The sequence below is a fragment of the Larimichthys crocea genome, chromosome XXII (genome assembly GCF_000972845.2).
Source record: "Larimichthys crocea isolate SSNF chromosome XXII, L_crocea_2.0, whole genome shotgun sequence".
NCBI classification, from domain to species: domain Eukaryota; kingdom Metazoa; phylum Chordata; class Actinopteri; family Sciaenidae; genus Larimichthys; species Larimichthys crocea.
In genome coordinates, this window is record NC_040032.1 from 4,412,284 (window position 1) to 4,434,743 (window position 22,460).

Genomic DNA, 22,460 nt, shown 5'->3' on the forward strand with positions numbered 1-22,460 from the left:
ATGGAGAGACCAGTACCCGCCGTAGACCTCCTTAAGTACATCCAGGGCAAAGGAGGCTCCATAGATGAGAATGAGGCCAAGGTAAGCTGCTGGAGGTCCACTGTGTTAAGTATTTCTACATACAGGAATGTAACAACCTGTAAAGTAATTGCTGGGCATTGTGAACACGGCGTCAGTAAGATAATTCTGATATAGCAAGAAACAAGAAAATAGACGATCAGATCTCTGACCCTTCATTCCTCTCTTTGTGTTTCTGTCTCAGATCATAATGAAGCAGTTGGTTGATGCAGCTAAAGAACTTAAAGATAAGTGCATCTTTCATCGGGACATCAAGGTGGAAAATATCTTGATTGAGACAGGCTCAGGGACGTCTCCGGCTCATTGACTTTGGACTCAGCTGTTTCGTCAAGGAAAAGTCACGTTACCACATTTTCTATGGTAAAATTTCTAGCTTCTACCCCTGTTCCTCACTAATTCCTGTGACCTGTGACATTTAAACAAAGCTTTTCTCACTAATTCCTGTGACCTGTGACATTTAAACAAAGCTTTTCCTCACCCTCATGTCTTATTGTATATTGTAGGTACCCCTGATCACATTCCTCCAGAATGGTTCCGTCATAACACCTACCACGCTGGCCCCACAACAGTATGGCAGGTCGGAGTGGTTCTGTATGAATCGGTCCACGGAGAAACACGTTTTGAGACCGAGAGCTTCACCAGGAACAAGCAGAAAATCAGCAATGAGCTGTCCAAAAGTAAGAAAAACAAACTCACATGTAGATGTCTGTCAGCAGACACACATCTGCTTATTTTAGTTCACATGCTGATGGATTACTTTAGCCGTCTGCCTCACCTTTCTCATACCTATTTCTCTCTAGAGTGCCAGGATTTTCTCAAAGGATGTCTAGCCAAAGTCCCCGAAGACCGCCCCACGCTGGAGCAACTCAAGCTGCACCCATGGTTCAGGTAAACCAACACAATTATTGGGCGGCACAGTGGTGCAGTGGTTAGCACTGTCACCTCACAGCAAAAAGGTACCTGGTTGCAACCCTCAGCTAGGGCCTTTTATGTGTGGAGTTTGCATGTTCTCCCTGTGTTTGCGTGGGTTTTCTCCGGGTGCTCCGGTTTCCCCCACAGTCTAAAAATATGCAGGTTTATAGGCTAATTGAAGACTCTAAATTGCCCCCCAACCCGTGTTTGCGTGGGTTTTCTCCGGGTGCTCCGGTTTCTCCCACAGTAAAAAAAAAATACAGATTTATAGGCTAATTGGTGACTCTAATTTGGCTAATTGGTGACTCTAATTTGGCTAATTGATGACACCCCACCAACCAGTGTTTGCGTGGGTCCCCCCCCAGTCCAAAAAAATAAATAAATGCAGGGTTAATTGGTGACTCTCCCCCGGCTAATAGATAGATTAGTGACATTATGTGCTATTGTGATAAATAAAAGATCAATAAAATTTAAGCCAATACTTCATCTTTGCTTCATGACCACAGTTCTATTATATGAAGGTTTTGATCTAGCTCCAGTCTTCAGTCTCAGTTATAACTAAATACTAGAAAAGTATTGTGACAGTTTCCAACAAGAACATTGCAGTGTATATTGATTGATTTTTGATTGATTGAAGTGTTTATTTCGAATATGCAACAACAATAAAAAGAAAAGTAAGGCAAAACATTTAAACATAGACAACTTATAAACTCCCACCTCTTCTCTTTAAATAATGAATGACAATACCAAGCTTCCTTGCAACTTGTTTAGATATACTTTTATACCCCCATCCAGCTGTAAATTACGGAAGCGCATTGCTGCCACCCCCCCAAAAAAATTCGTCTCAGTATCACGTAATCACGTGAAAAGTTTACGTTATAACGTTATTTCATGATGTGGTGTTTTCACGTTATAATGTGAAAGTATCACCTTATTTCGTGATATGAAATTATCATGTTATTTCGTGATATGAAATTATCACGTTATTTCGTGATAGGCATTTATCACGTTATTTCATGATATGGTGATATCTTCACGTTATAACGTGAAAGCATCAAGTATAGTTTTACTTGATTTCATAAGTTTACCAACACGCGTCCCTCACGTCATGGTTCAGTCCATAAACTGACTATGGCTCCTTTACATAACTTAATTCAATTATACTTTAATCTTGGTTTGAGACATGGTGACATACTACAGTTGTTGAGCACTGTAGATAACATTGTTATCAGTATGCGTACTCTCCGAAGGATTTTGAAGAACATGGGGTTGTACCGAAGAAAGAATGAATCCGACCCTCTTGAGGTTGCATCGTTTCTTATTGTTCTGATCTCAAGTGAAAAACCATACATGATGTTTTCACGTTATAACGTGAACATATCACGAAATAATGTGATGATTTCATATCACGAAATAACGTGATAATTTCATATCACGGAATAATGTGATACTTTACGTATCACATACGTTATAACATGATATTTATAACGTGAAACTTTTCATGTAATTATGTGATACTGAGCCAAATTATATTTTTTGGAGGGTGGCAGCAATGCGCTTCCCTAGTAAATGACAATTGTACACATATTTAAGTTAGAGTTAAGAGCAAACAAGTCAAACTCCAAATTAAATACATTATATATTACTCATATTCAGACATTCGTATGTATGCAAGCATGCATACAAACAAGTAACCAAACCCAGTTCAAAATTGTCTGCTGCCGTCGGCCCATCCCCCGTCCCAAAGCACTCACAGGTGGCTCAGAACTTGTTGAGCAGTCTCTCCTAGCCAGTGGCGATTTTGGCGGGTGGCCTGGCCACCCCTGAAATCTCATTGGCCACCCCTGCGGCCACCCCAGATCTGATAGGTAGTTGGTCAAGTTCGTCAACACGAGAAACAAGAGAAATGCTGTCAATCAATGATGACAGCCGATCAACTGATTCAGAGCCAGATTTACATTTTGAAGTATCACAGTAATGGTCATACTGAGGCTGTGACAGCTGATCTCTGTTCAGCGTACGTTTGGCCAATGGCCAGACAGGTCAAGTGTCGGGTACGGGGTGGGGGGGTGGTGACCGATGAGATGCACAACGTTACTGCTGCAGCTGCTGGAACAGGTCGCTGGAAAGAGCTTCAACTACTCGGAAAACCAGTGAATCCGTCGGGGTATAGGTAATGTAGTTATTTATATCGTGTGTTCCCTCTAAATGTGTAGGAAAACTTTATCTAGTCCTAAGTAGCCAGCTAAAAGAGCAGACAACACGAACTACACTGCAGTGGCTGCCCTCTAGCTAGCTTAGGCTATTTACACGTAGCCTGGTATGTTGAGAAACGAATATTTCCCTCCCTCCGTTTTCCAAAATAACATCGTGCACATAGCATCGTTTTCAAAAAAGTCAACCCGCATAAATACGCCATCGAGCGCCGTCCTAACTACGCCAAAGCCTGTGGGTGGCCGTGTAGGAAGAAGGCGAATCCTCTGCCAGCCAATCAGAATAATGCTTCCATGGCATCGTCATAGCAACAGTATAACATTGGTCGCACTTTTGGTGCATCCGCTGTCGCTAAAACTCTGTTTATCTCAGTTTACACGCAAACACAAAACCGGAGTTTTCCAGAATCTCCACTCTCGCCGGAGTTTTTAGAAAGATTCGTTTTCAGAGGCGAATTCACCGTTTGCGTGTAAAAGATGGGTACAAACGAAGGGAAATGTCTTCGTTTTTAAAAATACCCGTGTACGTGTAAACAGGGCCTTAGAGAGAGATATTCAGACCTTCTTCAATAAAAAGAGAAAAGAGTCAGAGTCAGCCACAGCTTCTACCAGCAGCATCAGTGAAACATGTCAGCTGCCCAGGTACAGCAGCAGTGATGAAGGGCAAGGGCAGTCAGCTCCCCCTGCACATGATGGTAAGTCATGCTGGGATAGTTTGAATCCGTCTGAAACATCATTAGTTCAAACAGTTGTAAAAGACAGAACAATAAAAAAAAATGTGCATAATACACACACACACACATTTGTATGTATGATTGTGTGAGTGTAAAATTAATTTATCTATCTATCTATCTATCTATCTATCTATCTATCTATCTATCACTCAGATATCTGTGTATTCCAACAGCTGACCAGCCACACCCAGAGGAGGATCCCGCAGTGTCTGGCTAAGCATGATCATGAGAGTTTTGTTTTACATAACATTGCTTTATAGTATGTACTTTGTTTGGAGTTTATATTTATTTATTTTATTTGTTTATATGTATTTGGTTTATGTTACAATTGTTTATGCACATTTTTCATAAGTCACTTTATGAAAAAGCATTGTTTTAATATTGTTTTTAAGCATTGATTTGAATAAATACATTTATGCTGAATCAAAGCCAATGTTTCAGTGTATATCTTCATCAGGGACATGAATACTGTCTGGGCTGAAAACCACTTTTTGCACATTTTCAAAGATCACAAGGCATCCTATAGAATACCACTATTCAGTCACCATCATGTTTACTTTACTAATTTAAATGCCATCTTGTGATTAATTAAAAATACATCTGGCAAAGAACAAATCAAAAAAAGTTTAGGTTTATTCTGTTTCCTCGATTGCTGTGTTTTAATATAGCCACAAGATGTCGTTTCAATTAGTAAAGCAAACAGGTAACAATACAGGTGACACAGATGATGAGCTGATGGTTCTATTCTATAGGATGAGTTAAGAGCAGTTGAGATTTTTCTAAACTAATCTAATCTAATTTGTGAAGAGATGAGGACTTTAATCCACTACAAGGGAATGGCTCTTAAAATGTGTACCCTATCCTCAACACATTTTAGTAAATAACCAGATATACTTGAGGAATTAAATTTACCAGAATAGACACCTTTATTAACACTTATGAGACAGGAAATTGTGGAGACAGAGGGTATGTGACATGCAGAAAAGGACTGGGATTTAAATTGTGGTCGGCTGCGTACATGGCATTAAACTCCACGATGCCTGGCCACCCCACACTAGCTTTGTGTTCCATCCTGGCCACCCCGGTAAAAATATCCTGGATACGCCACTGCTCCTAGCTGCAGTCAGAGCAGGAGATCTTTGCTCCTCCTGCAAATGAATTGCGTATGTGTTCTTGCAGGCCATGGACCATTGCCTTTCTATGTATTATTGTTATTTTAGGTCCTAAAGCACACATGCAGACTGTAAAGTAGAGTTGAGCTGGATACTCTGCTGAAACGAGTATCCGGTACGGATAAAGCACTTTTGCAGTAGGCTAGTCACAGCGCCCCTCTCCTACACACATACACATGTATTGTGTTGCTGTGTCCTGCTCTGCTCACTCACACAGAACACCTCTCTGTCTCTCCCTCAGTCACTCAGGTTCACGGGTCTTTCCGTAACTTAGGGGCCAGCTTCAGGTTTGTTTTACTTGGTCTACTTACTTATAACCGTAGAGTTCAGGTAAACGTGGGTTTGTTTCAGACGTGGTTCTTGGTACAACGCGCGACTTGCGTTCTGCCTGTCGGAGATTTATTCTTTTTCTTTTTAAAAGCTCTAACCAGTTTTTTTACTTCACGCAGTGTCTGATGCTGTCTTGCTGTATTTCATTAAAAAAATAAAGGTAGAAGTGGTTTAAATCATAGGCATATATCAGAGCTGCCAACTTTTCAAAAAAAAAACTTGGAGTGAGATTCTGTAAGGGATGGCCAAAATTTTGTACCGTGCACCCCGCGCACAGCACATATGCGTTTTACCCATGTCGTGCCCTGCACTTCTAGTGGTTTGCGGGGCCAAAAGCCCTTGATTGGGGCGGCCTACAGGAGATGGACAATATTAGTTACAGTCTGTGAAGCAAAGACAGCTGAAGGAAATTTGGATTAAGGAGATGCGATTTTTGCATTCAAGTGGATTTGGGAGGTATGCTAAAAATGTGTAATACTTATTCTGATTTTATATTCATCTGATCATGACTTGTAGGGCCTTCTAAACTTGGCTAAATATTCATTAAAGAGAAACCACTGTTGTGCCTATGAGTTTACTGTATGTACCACAATATCGCCTTATTAATTATAGACTTTTGTTTAAGATTTGACCATGGTATTCATTGACAATCAGTAGTATTCAACCAATTACTTCACTCAACTTAATCCATTTAATTATTAATTAATAAATGTATTCTTAAGAGCACTCAGATTTATGTTTAACAAAAAAGTGACACAAGATTAGTTAGGGACAAATGCTTCACCATTGAAAGCCCACAAACAAAACAAATACTGAGCTTACAACATCAGCCTTTGAAGCAAAACATCATAAATCAGTGGATCATAAGAAGATGAAAATAACAATGACAGGTTAGGATTCGTGGGCAATGTTGTACTGTGGCCTTCTTGGAGCACAACAAGGCCATATACTGTTGAAAGTACAACAGGCCAATATTTTTATTTTCTTCAGCGATTGATGTTCCACTGTCGCTTCTCCTCCTCCGACTAGCGCCTACTCGGGGCAGGATACGCAGGAAACAGTAAGCCACAGAACTCAGGGTGGGTTACAGTGGCCACTTGCGCTTACCAGCGCCACCTACCCTCGTGGAGTTTACAAAAAGAACGAACACGTCTCTGCCCCATTTGGATTTTTTTGGGAGGTGTAAGAAATTGGATGTGTGGTGTGAGAGCGTGTGAAGGCAGGCAAAAACGTGTGTCACACAGTCAAAGCGTGTGAGTTCGCAGCTATGATATATACATAGACGCCTCATTGAGCAGGTTGGTCTGTTGCTGCGTTACGTTAGCGCGTCCACCATATCAGATGTGGCAGATCTGCCCTGAAAACTAATAAAAGGAAATGGACTGAACTTCATAAAGCGCCTTTCTAAAAGGGCTTTAAGTTCATGCTTATTCCCCCATTCACACACAGACTAATATATCTGGGAAACAAATAGGCACCAAAAACAACGTATGTAACTTTTAAAGTGATGATTAAATAAGTTTACTCTTTATGTTTAGGATATAAGTAAGCACCAAACAAACGTATGTATTTTTCTAATGCTGAGTGTTTACAGCTTCTGTGTGTAACACTGTGATGATAAATCTTGAAATATTTATATTGAACATTTAATCTGTCTATAATAACCAGATCCTGAAATGTAGATGTGACATGAGGGTTTTCTGAATAAAGAGCACTAACGTTTACATTTAACTGATTTTGATTAATCGTTTTTATATTCACATTGATGAACAACACAGCTTTTTCCGTGTGTTGCCACTCTGCAACTTAAGGGTGTTCAGTTTGGCAATGTGGTGCAGCCTCAGTTTGTGGAAGACAGATACAACTAATGACATCAGCACAAAATGGTGGTTGTCAATTCGAAACTGTGTTTCTTGAATCTTCTGCTGCTGGAGAAGACATCTCAAAAGCAGACATGGACACGGTCTCATCCTGTGCTGCCACATTTCCTATTGTGCTTGGAGACACACCCCACTGCACCATCAGATGGCGGAAGATGGCCTGGAACTGGCTGGCTGACACGGGACTCACACCGAACGGAAGCGGAACGGTACTTTGCCCGGCGTCAACTCACACCGGACGCGGATCAGCCGCGGAACGGCAGCGGAGCGAGCCGGCCGTATTCACGCGAGATCACGCGAGAATCCTGGACGTACGCGAGACCCCGCGTATAAACAGTGTATAAAAAAACAACAACAACAAACAGCAGACTTTGCTTCTCCGACGTGGAGGAGATTATAAAAAGCATCTGTTGTGTCATAAAGGATTGTGTGTTGTTCCACTTCAACAATTAGTCTCTCGTTGAGACCCTTTGATCGATCTTTGATCACCTGGTGCCACCAGTTATGACGTCACGTTGATGTGAAGTTGTAAAAAGCTACAAGAACTGTGTATTGTGTTTTATTTTGAAAGGGGGCGGAAGTTTATTACGTTGATTCAAGGCCCGGTTTCCTGTCTGGTGCGCAGTGCTCTGTTGAAATTTACGAGGTTCAGCCGCGGCTCGCGGAAGAAATAGAAATCCTGCGGAAAGCTCGCGCCGTGGCGCGGAGAGCCGCTTCTGATCCGCGTCTGATCCGCGCCCGGTGTGAGTGCTCTCATTGACTAGACTGGATTCTATTTGCTACGGTGACCGCGGCGGTGCCGTTCCGCTTCCGTTCCGCGTCCGGTGTGAGTTGGCCTTGAGGGATTGTTACTCCAGCCCCCTAAAACACCACATTCACATATACAGTTACCCGGATAATCCAATCCAATCCACTTTATTTATATAGCACGATTTTTAGCAAACACAAGGTTTACAAAGTGCTGCACAACAACACACACAATAAATAACACAATAGAAACAATAAAAACATAAAGTAGACAATAGAACGATAAAAAAAAACAATAAAATACTAAAATATTTTCTTGTGCCAGTTAAAAGACGTGCAGCAACATTTTGTACCACCTGAAGATGACTAATAGAGGACCCACTAACCCCCAGCCGAGTGGTCACAAAAGTCTGGGTTACTGTCTCAAACTGTTTTCTCTGAAGGACTGGTTTGATTATAGCCAGTTGCCTTAACTGAAAAAAGCTGGACTTCACTGCAGCTTTAATCTGGCTGTCAAATTTAAGATCTGCGTCCGCTTTTACCCCTAGATTTTTTACAAGTGGTACATGATACTGTGCCAAAGAACCCAGATCAACTAGGTAAAAAGAAATGACATGTTTCCTAAATATAGAACCAAGTGGGAGTAGGTAAAGAGAAAATAAAAGAGGGCCAAGCAGAGAGCCCTGTGGGACCCCACATGAGTGAGGAGCAGTGGAGTACACAGAATCATCAAGGCTGACAGAGAGTGCGATGTGACAGGTAGGACCTGAACCATTCCAGTGCTTTGCCACTGATGCCCACCCACTGCTCCAAACGAGGAATCAGGATTTCATGGTCGACTGTATCAAATGCTGCAGTCAAATCTAAAAGTACCAGGACAACACAGTGACCAGAGTCAGTAGCTCTTAAAAACTCTTAAAACTAAACTCTAAAAGTAAACTCTTAAAAACGCTGATTCTGTGCTGTGCAATGTTTTCAAACTGGATTGGAAAATATCAATAATTTTTTGTTTGTTTAAAAAGTCCATGAGCTGGGAATAAACAATCTTCTCTAAGATTTTAGAGAAGAAAGGCAATTTAGAGATAATTTAGAGCCTGAAATTGACCAAGACAGTAGAATCCAGCACAGGTTTTTTTTTTAACAAAGGCTGCACAACTGCATGTTTAAAATGTACAAGGACCACTCCAGAGGACAGACTGCTATTAATAACTGAGACAAGATGGCCCAATGGTGGGGAAAAACCTCCTTACAAAGTCGGGGTGGGACAGTATCATCCAGAGAGCCTGAGGGTTTCAAATGACCTACAATCTCCTGCACAAAGGGCAGGGTCAGATGTATCCAATACAGCAGAGCAGGGGACAAACACTGAAGGATCAGAAACAGGAGGTGGAATAAGTGCTCTGGTAGAAGTGACTTAATCAATGAAGTAGTGCAGAAAGTTCTCACACACAGCAGGGGGGGGCTCAATTCCAGTCTGTGGTGCATTCAGAGCAGAGTTGATAACTTTAAACACATGAGGCTTATGACAGTTTAGCAGAATGAGTTGAGAGCCTCCGTATCCTCACACACAGACTCAGGAATGACGCAGTTCTGGCTGAAAACTGCAGAGAAGTGAGCAGCAATGGAAGGGTTAATAACTCGACATCTGCGAGCAGCAGCATGAGATTTAACTGTGTGACAGCAAACAGCAGCTTCAAAAAGTACAGGCATATGATCAGAGAAAAAAGTGTCACAGACCTCCAGGTCATATTTTGGCATAATATCAGCAAAGAACATAGACAAATCAGTTAAAAAGTCTTATAATACACATAGAAACAAACCACATAACAAAAAATCTGAAATCCCTACCTGATGCCCTGATTGAATTAAAGAGGAGCTCCAAGTGATTCCGGCTAAAGTGGTAGGTGCAGACGTGACGCTGTAGCTGCTCTGGAATCATCAACATCAGGATGTCAATGTTAATGATGAATCCCATGACTGACAGGTGCCTTCACAAGGAAATGTTTTGTCAGTATAATCATGGCAAACCAAAATACCTCAAGAGAGCACTATGTGATTTTGTTCATTTATAGATGTTAAAGCAACAAGAAACAATATTATAACAGTAATGGGAAAGCTTGAGAACATCGATACTGCCATACATACCATTATAGCACCTCTAAGGAATGAAAAGCAGAAACAAAACAGGAGACTGCAAAAACATTGAAACCGGAGAACAAAGCATCATGATGCAGCATACGGAACAAGAGAACAGAATACGACTGGGCAATATATCCATAATATATCAATATCTTGTAAGGGACCAATAGTCATCCCTTCAATATTCTCTCCATCAATAGAGGTATTTGATCAGAATTACATTTGAATTTATTGCCAGCCTAGAACAGAACATCATATGAACTTGATGTTCTGTTTCTCCTTGTTGGGAGCCGATTTAGGGAGCCTGTTCTCACACATCTTGACCAATCACGTTCGGCTTTCAATTAAAAAAGTGGAGGGAAAAAAAATAGCAGGAAAAAAACTTTTTTTTCTCCACTTTTTTGTGTGAAAGCTGCAGGTAATTGGTCAAGATGTATAGCAGCATCCACGGCAGGGGTGACAGACACACACACACACACACACAGCGGTCGTGGAGGACAAACATGACAGGAGGGAGACGAGAGACATTATTTATTACGTTATTGCATTATTTTTGGTGATAAATTAATTAAATAGTACGTTTTGTTTATATAGCACATTTTTACACCACATGCACTGACCAAAGTGCTTTACAATGTCAAAAATAAAATAAAATATAACATTTAAAAATATAAAATAATAATAACAGCAATAATAATAATAATAATGAATTAATAAAACCAATTAATAAAATGTGAGGAGCCGAAAGAGCTGGCTCCTTATAGTATGCAGAGCCAAAAGAACCGGCTCTCCAAAAAGAGCCGAAATTCCCATCACTACCAGGAGTCGCAAAACCCTTTTGACATTTAAAATGACACGGCATGCAACGTTTTTTTTATTATTACATTTAATGAAGGACTGCAGAGAGAGAAAACGAAATTAGGCAACATTTCTGCATTAAACAAAAACATTCTGAGCAACAACAACCAAAAAAAAAAACAGTCAGCCTTAGTAGGCCAAAGTTCAAGTAAGCCTAAAGTTCAAGTTAACTACTTAATGTCTATTTGAGTCCTTCTTGTATTAATGAAAAACTGTCAAACTTAAATTATCCACCAGCAGCAAATGAAAAAAATGCCGTCTTCTTTCTGTGTGCTGTCATCCTTTTACTGGAGCGTGCAGTTGGCTGTCAACCTGAATAATGAAGACTATTTCACTGAACAATTAAGAAATAAGAATATGCAAAATAATAGGCAGTTAAAATATTTATCATACTTAGTTAATGTGATTTCTGCTCCTGAGCCTCAGCGCACAGCGTCTGCAGGTCAGGACTGTATGCCGTCACCTTCATCTTCACACAGGATCGTAAGCTGTCATCTGTGAGGCGTGCGCAATGTTTGCTTTTAATGAAGTTCATGTTCAAGAACAACTGCTCACATACATATGTGGACCCAAAGACGGACAGGACAGCAAGTGCATACTTCTTCATGTTCACGTAAACGTCAGGGATAGCATTCCAAGTATTGAACACAAGTTTGTCCGGTTTGGGGAGGTTTTCAATTTCACGCCACTTGTGGTTCTGTGCAAAAGAGGCTTTCTGACGGGCTACAGGTTCGAACGGTTCTGTAAGTTCAAGAATGCGCGCGCATAGCCAAAAATGTATTTTTAATATGGTTTATTAAATGTAACAATATCACCATAATCTTCATATTTAGAATTACATTTTCAAAAACGAACAAATACGAGAAAAGTCGAACAAGATAAATTTTAATTTAATAGTCATCAATTATTTTCAAAAGTAATAGGGAATCAGATCAGAGGGATCTCCATTCTTTGAGAGAAAAGTTGTAATATATATTTTAGCAACAATCTTGCAGTCCTAGTTTGTGTGTATGTTAGTAGTAGTATTATGTTAGTATCACCTCAATGAATTCAGCTGTTGCTTCACAGTGTGGAAACTGTGAATAGCCAAGGTCCCTCAGTGTGCGCAGAGCCACTGTGACAGAGCAACTCAGTGTCTGTGCAGCCAGGGACACCTTCATCTTCTGTGATTTAAAATTCACATGCTTGTCTGTTACCCTGTTGGCAGCGTGCAATCCATCTTTTGTTTGGACACCATTCAGATGAACAATGTATCTCCAGTTGATCTGGCCACTGGTGCTGGTTAATGGATTGTAAGCCTGCAGCATATTCTGTGCCAACTTCAACATGTGGCAAGCATCCATCATCACAAACACCCTCTCACCAGTCACTGAATGTGGAAAGAATGTTTTTAAGGGCTCAACAGGGTTTCCCTTTAGCTGGCACCCAAGTAGGTTGCACATGTGGACACTGGAGGCATGCAGAGGCGGTCCTGGCTACATTTACGCCCTGGGCGAACTATCTCCTCCCCAACAACAACCTACCCCCAACCCCTTGGGGGGGTAAAACAATAATGTTTTAGATTTGTATTACTTTATTATGTATAAAAGGTAACAAGAACACACAAAACACAAGATAAATAAATGAATAAATGAAATACAGTATATAAACACCAATGTAAATTACACAAATCCTTCATCACGGGATCCACCATGTTTGGGAATTTTTTCACCATTAACCAATGTCTTCTTGAAATACTGGTGTTGGCAACTTCTTCCATCCAACTCATTTCTGGGAAAAACAAAGTCAGCAGGTACCTCACTTGGTCCTCTGCAAACCAGCTGTGTCCGAATTCTGTCAGTCAGAACTGAAGGCCAGTTAGCAGGGTCAGTAGACAGAGGCTCATCCTCAGGCACGGGGTTTGGAGGGGTTTCTTGTTGAGGCATTTCTAATAAAGAGAAAATGGTATTGTCATTAGTATACATGTTACTCACAGAATTTATAGTGTGTACAAAAGTTTAAAAAATATGCAAAAACGCACACATACACCCCCACACACTCTCATGCATACACACACCTGAGAAATCCTGCGAGGAACATGTGGCTGAGGAGGTAGATAGTTCTCATCAGACTCCATGGCCATGTCTGTGGCTGCTGTGGAAGCACCTGACTCATTTTGGCCAGTGGGTGCTCCAGCTCCAAAATATTTCAGAAGTGCCCCTGAATTTACAATTAAGATACAATGTGTTAATTAGATCACACTCACATCACACATGCATCAGTTACCCAATTAAAATGACCATAATGCACATTTAATAATAATAATATTTGTTAACATCCTATAAACTAAGCATAACACACTACAAATGATTTCAAAAGCTATATCACATGTAGCTTACAAAATGCCATGTCAATGTATATTAGAAGTTGTTTAAGTTGGCAAGTGAGCAAGTGTACAGTAATAAAAAAAAAATCCACAGTCTGTGTGAATCTGCACTTGTGTTGCAAAGACAAACCAGACTAGGTTGCCTATGGGTGAAACTAGTTGCATGACATGATGTCAATTCTAATAGTTGCTTGTTCAGCAAAACTAAATACGACCAAATCCAGTCATCTTCTGTGGCTAATAGCAACATATTGGCAAGAGGCCTTCTTTTCTTCGTTTTCTAAACTGGGCACCTGATGCTTCTTTGTTTTTTACTTTGGTCCATGATGAAGACTCGACATAATTAACCACTATACCTTTGCCAACACCGTCGATTCGCCCGTCAATCAACCGGAGTCACGTGAGGTCACGTAGATGACTGAACAGATTTTTTTTTTTTTTTCAGGGCGCTCCTGCGCCCTCACATAGATTGTGCCCTGGGCGGTCGCCCACATTGCCCATAGCAAAAACCGGCCCTGGAGGCATGCCCATCCATTGTGACACATACCACTATGCTGCACAATATAATACACACACACATAATTTTTCCCTAACCTTTTTCACATAAGATCTGTCCTTAATCAATGAAGTTATCAAACAAGGAGTCAGATATTGTATTGCATTATATTCTAAAGGTGTTATTGATATTGTGTCAACCCCTTGAATGTATTTAACTTCTTTTTCATTTGAATCTGGCCTCCTTAGATTATTTTGGACAACCTTATTTATAATTAATTGGTAGAAAAGTGACATGACTTTGCTTTGACGATTTTATGTCATTAGTCTGAGATTAGATTAAACCATTCACATTTTTTTTAAATACTTTTTATTAGTTTAACATACCGTATTTTCACGACCATAAGGCGCACCGTACGAAAAGGCGCAGTCTCAGTTATGTGTGCCATTACTGTATTTAACACACACATAGGGCGCACCGTACGAAAAGGCGCAGTCTACACACACATATGGCGCACCGCCTTACAACAACACACACACAAGCATACAAGTGTGCGTATTTAAAAATAGAGCGGGAGCAAAACTGAGTTTGATTGTGCTTTATTTAAGTCTTTATTACAAAGTACTAACATTTTTTAAGCACATTACCACAGCACACATTAGCACATTGCCGGTAATCGTCAATAATCAAACCAATCGAAGTCCTCATCCTCCGTTTCTGAGTTAAACAGCTGCGCTAAATCAAATATGCCAGTTCTACTTTCTTCGCTGTCAGAGTGACTTTCCGTGCCGTGCTGCCCCTCGGAAATGATGCCGGCTTTTGCGAAAGCTCGAACAACAGTGCCAGTAGACACGTTAGTCCACGCATCTACAATCCATCCGCAAACTGTGGCGTAACTTGCCCGGCGCTGCCCTCCACTCTTTGTGAAACTGTGGTCTCCATCCATATGGTCGTGAAAATACGGTAGTTTAAAACATACAACATAACATACATAACATGACGAGGGGAGGATTGTGCATTATGCATTATGTGAAGCAGCAGAGTCAAAATAAGCACATCATATGTAAGAATATAAGGATGCTGCTCAAAAATAGGGGGAAAATTTAAAAAAAAATCTTGATGGAGGGTTTGACTCTTGTCTTTGCGGTTCATATGAAATCAGGTCTTAAAGTTAACACATAGCTGAGCCATTTTGAATAGTTCTCTTCAAAAATATCAGTTTGGTTTACTTTAAATGTAATTCTCTCCATAACATATATATTGTAAATTTATTATTATTAAATCAATCCACTCGTTTATTGTTGGTTTGTCTTTCTTAAGCCATTTTCTTACACCCCACTAACAACACTCTCAACAGGTATTTGTCCCGCTTTGCCTATTCAAGTCCATCTAGATCACATAAGTACATGACTTTGACGTTTAGAAACATTTTCCTTTTAAAAATTGTCTCCAGGACCCCATGAATCTCTCTCCAAAATGGAGCCACAGAGGGACAGCCCCAAAAAATGTGAAAATGATTTGCTGAAGTATTTCCACAGGACCTCCAGCAGGCAGTCTGATCAGAATAGTTGGTCTTTTGTGCTGGAGAACGAAAGAATTCAGAGTCACGTTTTTCCAGCTGAATTCCCTCCAGGAGTGGGGGCTTATCACTGACCACTGCTGTCTGCAAGTCCTGTCCCATTCCTCTTGTGAGACTGTGAGGCCTCCCTCTGCTTCCCATCTTTCCTTAATTTCCAGAGTATGATCTCCTTTAAGATTTTAAAGAGCTGAGTATAGTTTGGATATTATCTTTTGGAGGGTGGCATCATTGTAAACCCTCTTAAAAATGTTAAAAATTTCATGCCTACCTGAAGCAAAATCCCATTTCTTGCTGACAAAATCCCTGATTTCTAGATGTCTGAAATGATCTTGGTTTTGGAGACCAAATTTTTCTTTTAGGTCCTGTAGTGATGGGAATTCCGGCTCTTTTTAGTGAGCCTGATCATTTTGCTCAGCTCACCAAGAAGAGTCGGCTCTTTCGGCTCCCAAGTGGCTCTTCATTTTACCATTTATAATTCAGGCAAATTTAGCGCTGTTTTTACTTGTGATTTGTATTTGAACGCATATATATCACTTGTATTCCAATAATTTGCTCTAGCCAACTGTATTTACAGTTGTAAAATCCATTGTAACTCCCTGAAACCACCCAATGAACCACCCAACTTGCTTGAAGAACCACTCTGCTACACAAAGCAGATAGAAACACCTATAAAAACCTAAGCATAGAAATTTTAAAGAAGGACAGCTATTGACATTTTATTTTTTTATATTTATATAAACACACACACACACACACACAAAGTACTGAAAAAAAGAGAAATTAAATAACAGCACTGCAGTAAATGTGCTTTGTTAATGCCCACCACTAACATCTGGACAAATAAAACCAAAATGTTTTTGGTATAGTGTAAAAAATAATATATTTTTGCACCACACTCCTCTCTCTCCTTCAGCGTGTCCCCCTCCTCTTGTCACCTCTCAGCGCTGCTACCCCTGCCCCTCCCTGCTTGGTGGTATGCTCCATAGACATATATACATAGACGCCGCATTGAACGCTGAATTGTACGTCGACGTCGCCGCCATATTGGAAATGGCAGGTCTGCCCGTAAACTAATACAAGGAAATGGACTGAACTTCATAAAGCGCCTTTCTACAAACTTCTTTAAGTTAATGCCTCTTATACACCCATTCACACACACACTAATATATCTGGGAAACAAACAATGGGATTATCTCCTATACTCCTGGAGCTTTTCTTTCACTCGTGACTCCATTTGTTTTCCTCCGTCGGCCACTTGTTGGCATGGGAACGCCTTCAGTATCCTCTCCTCTAAGTTGAAGGACGGCTCCTCTCTGACAGCGGGCACGTCCATACCCCGTGCCCGCAACTCCCATGTAGCCTGATGTGCTAAACCATTCATATTTTAAATCATCTAATGTACTTCTATTTGTGTCTACTAACCTATTTATTACCCAGACTTTATAGGAATTACACAGTGACTGTGTTAATTTTCACATGAAAGGCTTTTTTTTTTATCACTTTGTGTGTATTCCTATTGTTTATATATATTATACAAAGAAAGCACATACAACTTGATTAAGAACATCGTTTATTCAACAGTGGATCTTCAGTAATAAATAAATGTACAGATCATTCATTCCACAATAGAACTCAGGGAAAGTTTTTTTTCTTATGTAAATGTCCAAGTCGAGGATTGATATTGCCATAATGGATTAAGATAGATGGACTAACACATGTTTTGTCTCCAGGTGCATCGTTCAAATATATAAAACTTTATATCCACAGGTCTCTTCTTCTAAAGTTTTAGTTTGTGTTTGTGTTGTGGTTAGCGTTAACTCTTGTGTCTTCCCCCTGCAAGTATCCCCCAAAAGGCAGATCGCCGTCCACCCTGGGCACAGTTCTGCTCTAGGTGTTTTCTTCCTGTTAAAAGGGAGTTTTTCCTCGCCCTGACAAGTGCTTGCTCATGGCACTTGAATAAATAGTTCATATGTCCATATAATGACTGTTTGTTTTTTATTTGTTCATATTGCTTATGTTAATGTGTTTTAGTTTCATTATGTTTACTGAGGTGCATCATTGATAGCATTTCAAATTATTATTATTCATTATATAAGATAGCTATTAGTAGTGAAGGATCTAATCTAGATTCTGAGTCAGGGGCTAAACTAGCAGTCCTTATAGTTTTCAACACCAGTCTTTAGTGTGAATGGTCTGCTGAGCTCTTGTTGAAACTACAAGCTGTCTGGCTTCTGGCCTTATTTGCTGGTTCATTAATATTAACTTAAAGAAATGGACAGAATAATGCAACAGTAGTTCTAAACCAGTTCTGAAGTCTTAATGTTGCAACTTAAACAATATGAAACATATACTGCATGATGATGGGAGATTACCAAAGGGTTAGACCCTCCTAAAACTGTTCCCTATGTTTTAAGTTTCACTCTGGTGAACTAATAGACAACATTTAAATGGAACATGTATTTCATGAACGAGTATTGGTAAATGTGTATTTGTAGATCACAATCTGATGTATAACCAATCCAAATAAGACTGCAAAGTAAATAATAACAACATATAAATTATTATATAGTATTACATAAAAATGCAGCTGCAACATGGATATGGGCAGACAATATAAACTTTTATGTATGAATGTTTATATACAGCTCTGGAAAAAATTAAGAGGGCATTCCAAGTATCTTCACATGTATGTCACCCATTCTATTCCAGTGTCTGTTGAAATCACAAGCACATCTCATTCTACTAAATGAGGTACTGATTAGGTGATCACCTGAGCCAAATCTATAAAAACCACTGCTAGTTAGTGTTGGGTTTTTCCACCCACCCCGAGTTCTGCTGACCTAGTGTTCTACAGAGAGATATTCAGTTTCAAGAAGACACAATTCAGTTTCACCTTTGCAAAGGGACCTTTGCAAAGGGAGAACCCAGCATATACAGACTCCGCAGTCTGCCTCTACTCCGGTCTGCTGAGTTCTGCCCATCTGCAGTTCAGGCTCGTTTTATTATCACACATAGGAAATAGGTGTTACACTCTTAACAGGACGTGAACATACATCTTTCATGCCTATACATGGTAAGACAACTCAAGCAGGATGCGGCTAGCTGAAACCTATTGTGTAAGACATCTCGTGACTGTTTCTAATCCTGAGATTTCCTGTTCGGACCATGGGTAAAAGTTTCCTGTTTTTCTGCTCGCGTAACAACAGGCACCTCTCTGTGTATTACCCCAGAGTGTCTTACAGTTGCACAACACACATAGCTGTTTTATCTTGTCATGAATTCTATCACACACACCAATAAACACTTAACACACAATATATGATTGAACATTACACATTCTCACATTAGGGTTAGGGTTATATGCATAACGATTCCAAACAATCCCTCTAAACATGGCCTATTTTTCAAAATTGCATTTTCCTATTATAAAATATCAACACTTAATGATCAAGCTTGGCATTCTAATTAAAATCTACCTTATTTACGAACTATTTACAGTACTAGCTAATTTTCATCCCCTCACACAATGGTATATTCCAACGTGACTTTGCTCGTGATCAACTTCCGCGCAGTCTGCCCGGGGGATTCAACCATAGACATATATACATAGACGCCGCATTGAGCGGGTTGCTCGTTAGTCGCGATACGTCAACGGGTCTGCCATATTGGATAATATAATATAAGTTAATGCCTCTTATACACCCATTCACACACACACTAATATATCTGGGAAACAAATAGGCACCAAAAACAACGTATGTAACTTTTAAAGTGATGATTAAAAAAGTTTACTCCTTATGTAAGCACCAAACCAACGTATGTATTTTTCTAATGCTGAGTGTTTACAGCTACTAATGTGTGTAACACTGTTACTGTGATGATAAATAGAAATATTTATATTTAACATTTAATCTGTGTCTGTAATAACCAGATCCTGAAATGTAGATGTGACATGAGGGTTTTCTGAATTCCTTCTTTGCGCATTTCTTCCGAAATGAAGTCCTAAAACCTGAAATTCCTTAAGCAGCCACTAGAGACAGGCAGCAGAAGTAAGTCAATCCTTATAAGTGCCCCTATTAAAGTGCCCAAATTCACAGCAGAAATAAACATGTTCACAGCCTGGTTCAGGCAACGGTTTTGGTCTCTATAGCTAATTTCCCCATCCATGATCCTTGATTGACAGGTAGGTGCCGTTACAGATGGCTTATTTGAGCACCCAGGCCTCATTCGGCCCATCTCAGGTCCACCCATGACGTCTTTGCTGATATTTAGATTATCTGGGAGGTGGAAGAAGTACATCCAACATGGTGGCCTCCAGCATTGCATATTTTTGGCACTTTGTATTGATATTGTAATTAACAGCTCAGTGGAATATCATTCTGCTGTCTGGAAATCCCTGAAAAAATAAATAAAGTTTAGAATGACTTCAAAAACACGATTATTATGGCAAATCTTTTAATTTAACTGCTTGGTGAAAGACTTCTTCCAATGAGACATTAAGAGATGACAAACTTAGAAAACCTGCAGTTTTCTGCTGGTTCCTTCTATCAGATGTGAGATTTGTGAAAATTCTGAGCAATTTAATGATATTAACTGAACATGGACAGAAATGTGTTTATAATTTTACTGTTGTGCTCGTCGTTTCTGCCTCTTCATTTAATGTCCTCTTTTGAGACTTTTGAAACTACCTCGGGGCATAAATAACAACCAGGGCTAACAACAATATACCAAGACACAGAGACAAAAAAAGACTAGTGGCAGCTACCACTGAAATGATACTCTCTTACCTTTTTTAACTGTCACAGCTCTTGTTTTCAAATGTATGTGGCAGATGCAAAGGCACAAAGACAAAAGAAGTAGAAAGACAACACCAGCTCTCACAGCCATAACGACACGGACGTAAGAAATGGCATCTATAAAACACAAATATAAGATCAAATTAGACTGTACTGATGCACACATTTGTTTCCCATGCATCAATATGCACTTTAACACATTCAGCACATTTCTTGTCCAGCTGCTTGAGGACTCACTGTGGCCTCTAGTCTGCATCAGTAAGAGACCGTCTGTTAAAATGAACGAACTGTGCTAGTGGATAGAGATAACACCACAAATACTGTATGCCCAGAATTAGTCAAAGAGAATGTCTTTACCCATGGAGGTGTTATTGTCAACACATTTTAGTCTGGAGACACAGATGTCTGTTTACGCAGATTGGAACGTCAACGGCCAGCTATCTATTATGTCTAAGAAGGCAGCAACAGGTCTCTTCGACCCTGGCCCCCACAGTGTTGAGATAGGCTGGCACCTAGTCGAAGCCAAACAATTAAAACTGCAGAGGACCTCAAGGCCCACACATGACCTTGTGTTACCTAAGGATAGAAAATTCCATAACAGATGTCAGCTTTGCTAACATCCTGTTCTCTCCCACTTCCTCTATAGAGTCTAGAGGGCAGTCCATAACAGAGCTGGCCCTCTTCACCAGTATGTTAAGTCTTTTCCTGTCCTTCTCTGTTCTTCCCCCTCTCAGGCAGACAACTGCATAGAATAATGCAGATGCCACCACAGAGTCATTGAAGGTTTTTAACAGAGTCCTGAACACTCCAAAGGACTTTCTACTTTGATTGTCTGAAAAGAACAAAAGTCTTTTCAGACAATCATGTGCACTCATGTTTATGTGCACTCATTTCAGATCATCTCAGCCTTTACTTTTGCTGTCGTTCCAGTGTCTCTTTGCTCGGCTCTCTGTTTAAATGAGAGGTGCAGAGAAGACACAGAAGTCAGTACTGGTTACAGAGGCTCAGTACTAAATGACACGCTAACACACTGAAAGATTCTGTGTTTTTAGTTGAGGTAGGCCAGGCCAGAAAATATTCAAATTAAAAAGTAGACCTGGTATGCTATGTGGAGTGAACACTGAGCCTTGTCTAAAAATAACTAGCATTTTCTTTTTGTTTTTTTCTTTTTACTTGCCTTGTATTTGTAGATGCACAGTCACATTTCTCAGTAAAGCGCCTTTAGATCCATATTCTGTCAACAGGTAATCTCCAGAGTGTTTCTTCATTGCGTTTCCCAGTTTGAAGGTTCCATTAGTGAATAATTCAAAGTGATTTACATATTCATTATTCACACTCACATTGTGATTTTTGACTTTTAAAATCAGGAATTTGTTATCCTTTGTCAACCTAATATCTGGATTTTCTGTGTTTCTCAGATGAAATAGCAACGGCTGCCCTGCTGTTCCAAAACATCGAGCTCCAGGTCCAGAGAAGTTACATTCAATAGACCCTAAAAAACAAAACAATGCAATATTCAATGTAAAATACAGATAGGGACAAATTGTTGTTACTTATGTCCAGCACATTTTATGGTTTCATTATATTTTTTCATTGTTACATCATTTGATATTGCCAGAGTCTTTACTTTGTAGTCGTAGTATTATTTACAAATTAATATTTAATCTATCAATTGCATTTAAATTCAGTAGTTGTATTAATAAACACTGATATCTACCTATCAGTGTTTATTGCATGAATTAGTGTCTATACATCATACCACACAACTGCAGTAGCATATTTTTAAACTTAAATGTACCTTTTGCTAGAGTTGTTGTTGCGAGGGCGCTGAAGATCATGTAGATGGAATTCATTGTCTTTCTGTAACACATAAATCTATGTATACTATAAAATTACAAAAAATCATTATTTCATTATTAAGTTGTCTGTTTAAAGTTAATTGAAACTATGCCTGAACAGTAGCATTTATGGAGCATCTATTTTCATTTTATTATTATAATTCATTCATTAGATCTTCTACTAAAGACTAAAATTGAAAAGTGTCACTCACCCTGTTTCACAGTGGTGAGTTATCTTCTTTGTGTCTGTTTGAGGCTCATAGAAGGGTAGTTCATGGTCTTGTATTTTTGTTGTCTTGATACGTGATGAGAATCAAGGAAGC

At 39.7% G+C, this 22,460-nt stretch overlaps 1 long non-coding RNA gene across 1 annotated transcript; it reads left to right on the top strand.

The window, feature by feature from the left end:
• Nucleotides 1–1,476, top strand: LOC113744357 (uncharacterized). The gene is made up of 4 exons (XR_003461471.1): nucleotides 1–81; nucleotides 263–438; nucleotides 582–755; nucleotides 879–1,476. It is a non-coding gene; the product is annotated as an uncharacterized LOC113744357 (long non-coding RNA).
• The last annotated feature ends 20,984 nt before the right edge of the window (nucleotides 1,477–22,460 follow it).